This window comes from Hemicordylus capensis, chromosome 5 (assembly GCF_027244095.1).
Source record: "Hemicordylus capensis ecotype Gifberg chromosome 5, rHemCap1.1.pri, whole genome shotgun sequence".
Lineage (NCBI taxonomy): Eukaryota > Metazoa > Chordata > Lepidosauria > Squamata > Cordylidae > Hemicordylus > Hemicordylus capensis.
The window spans coordinates 129,140,632-129,144,024 of NC_069661.1; positions in this window are offsets into that span (position 1 = coordinate 129,140,632).

Below are 3,393 nucleotides of genomic sequence, written 5' to 3' on the forward strand. Positions count from 1 at the left end.
AAAGCCACCTGAGCTGGAGGACTAGTGGTGAAAAGGTCAAGTCAGTCACCTTGTTCAAGGAGTGGGAAGGAGGAGGAAGAGAAAAGACAGTCTTTCTCCGATATCCTTAGGGATCTCGTCCGTTCCCTCCCTCTCCGGCTTCTGTTGGATGGAAGCACATATTGCCTCTCTTGTCGCCTAATCCTATGGGCCTGTTTGGGGCAAGTCGTCAGAGCAGAAAAGCTCAAGTTTCGGGTGGGGGATCATCCCGCTATAAAAGAGCAAGTCTTACTGAGGAAGAATCAACACGACTTCTGCGAGGGTAAGTCTTGTCTCATTAACATTCTAGACTTCTTTGAAAGGGTCAGTTACTACTACGGAAATGTATATACTGCTCTTCAACCAAAGTTTTCTAAGCGGTTTAAATAGAAAAGTGAATAATACACAAATACGATGGCCCCCTGCCCCCAAAGGGGCATAAAAAGAAACATCGGGCAAATACCAGCAACAGCCGCTGGAGGGATGCTGTTGTGCTGGGGTTGTATAGGGCTAGTTGCTCTCCCCCTGCTAAATATAAATATATTCTTATATTGACCCAGTAGATATTGTATACTTGGACTTTCAAGATGCATTTGAGACAAAGTAACTCACCGAAGGCTGTTGAGCAAACTTCACAGTCATAAGAAGAGAGGTTAGGTCCTCTTCTCTGGTTGAGGAACAGAAAGCAGTGAGTAGGAATAAGTGAACTACTTTCTCCATGGAGAGATGTGCAGAGTCCCAATGATCTTTATTGGGACCAGTGTTTTTCAACTTTTACACAAATGATCTGGAGTTAGAGGTAAGCAGTTAGATGGCCAAGTTTGCTGATGACACCAAATGATTCATGGCAGTAAAAACAAAAAGGATTGCAAAGAGCTCCAGAAGGATCTCTCCTACTTGGGTAAATATCCTTTAAAAGGACAAATGCAGTTCAGTGTAAGTAAGTGTAAAGTGATATACACTGGGTGGGGGATCCAAACTTCACATATACACTGTTAAGTGTGTGTGTAACACATATATAACTGTGTTATATATTGCAGTGACTAGAGCACTCAGCACTGCTCTAGACAGTTTAGCAAAAGGATCTTGAGGTCATGGTGGATAGCTCACTGAAAATGTTGACCCAGTGTGCAGCAGCTGTAAAGAAGGCTAATTCCAATCATTAAGAAACAGATTGAAAACAAAATTGCCAAATCTGTGGTGCAAACACACGTGGAATACTTAGAAGGATATTATAGAACTAGAATATAAGAATAGCCCTGCTGGATCACGCCCATGGCTTATCTAGCCCAGCATTTCCCCCCATACTTCTCTACCAGATGCCTCTGAGGAGTCCACAGGCAAGAGGAGAAGGCATGCTCTCTTTCTTGCTGTTGCTCCCCTACAACTGGCATTGCTTTGGAAGCTGGAGGTGGCTATAAGCCATTGATAGACCTGTCCTCCATGAATTTGTCTAAGCCCCTTTTAAAGCCATCCAAGCTACCACATTCCATGGCAGAGAATTCCATAGATTGATTATGTGCTGTGTGAAAAAGTACTTCCTTTTCTTGGTCCTAAATTTCCTGGCCATCAGTTTCATGGGATGACCCTGGTTCTAGTGTTAGAGAGGGAGAAAAATGTATCTTTGTCCATTCTAATGTTGTAAACTTCTGCCATGTTTCCCCATAGTCGCCTCTTTTCCAAACTAAAAAGCTCCAGATGCTGTAAGTATAAGGAGGTGCAGAAAAGGGCAACCAAGATTATCAGAGGGTTGGAGCAACTCCCATATGAGGAAATATTACAATCTTTGGGCTTTGTTAGTTTAGAAAGAAGGTGGGTAAGGGGGTACATGATAAAAGTGTATAAAACTATGTACAGTGTGGGTAAAGTGGATAGAGATTTTTTTAAAATCTCTCTCATAATATTAGAGTCCTGGTCACTGGTTGAAGCAAAATGCTGGGAGATTTAAGACAAAAGGATGCACTAATTTACATAATGGAATTTGTGCATGGCCAGCAATCTAGATGGTTTTAAAAGAGGATTAGATTCATGGAGGATAGGGCTATCAATGGCTTCTAGCCTTGGTAGCTGTATACTTCCATCAGGATCAAAGGTGGCATGCCCCTAAACACCAGGTGCTTCCCAGATGCACCAGGTTGGCCATTACATGAGGCAGGATGCTGGACTGGATGGGTGTTTGGATATCCCAATGTGTTTAATAGTTCACTTAAACACATTAAACAATGTGTTTAATTGATCCATTTCCCTCCGGACTTCTGTGGAGTTTTTAGGAACAAGTTGCTTGTATCGGAAAATGCAATCAAGGGATGAAGATGTACTGATGAAGCAAAGCTGTTTTAAAGCTTCAGTCCTTTGTGTGCCAACTTGGGAATGGACCCCAGGCATCACTGAATGCTGTGGAACTTGTTTCAGAATAAGCATACATAGAACTGAGCAGCATGTGCCTGGCATGTAGCCCAATCCTATGTATAATTTGTAAACAAGCCTCCCTGGATTCAGCACAGCTTACAGTCAGGCAGGGGCATAGTTAGAGGAGAGTAGGCCTGTGTTTGCCCCCCTTCTAGCAACTTCCACCTCTGTCTGCAGCGGGTGCACACACAAAGCATGCACACCCTATTAACATTGGTGGGCCTGCTGCCAGTACCTCAACCACCACCCTGGCAGATTGCCTGGGCAGTGGGAATGCTGCTTGAGCTGACTGCCACCCGCCACACTGCATCGCCATGCCACATGCAGCCATCTCCTGGGTGGGAAGGGAGGAAAGTCCCTAATGGGGGTTTTCCTCCTTCTGCCTTGCCTGGAACTGGCTGCAAATGAAGGATGTGCATGCAGCCAGTTCTGGGTTGGGTGGAAGGAAGGATTTTTAAACCCTGGATATAAATCAGGCTGCACTCTAACATGCAATGAAAACCTCGTGTGTGAAGTGCTCCCTAATAGCTTGCAGTGACTTCTAGAGATGTGCATGGAACCAGGTTAGAGGCCCTTTATGGGCCTCTGAACTAGTTCAAACGGCAGATGGTTTCACCAGTTCGAAGGTGAGGGGTGCATCTTTAAGGGTGGGGGAGGGTGCACTTACCCTTCCCTTTGTCGCCCCCCCCCCCCCCGCTGCCGGCACTCCATTTTTCAAAAGTCCATCAGAGCAGCAGCATACCTCCCTGCCACTCCGTTGCTCCCTTTACCGGAAGTAACTGGAGGAATCCAACGCACCTGCAGCATGTGCGCACCCACCCATGACATGCCTGTGCCCAGCCTATGCAGGCATGCCGGATACTTCTGGTTACGTCTGGTAAAGGGGGCAACAGAGTGGCAGGGAAGTATGCTGCTGCCCCAATGGACTTTTGAAAAATGGAGTGCCGGCAGGGGGGGGGCAGAGGG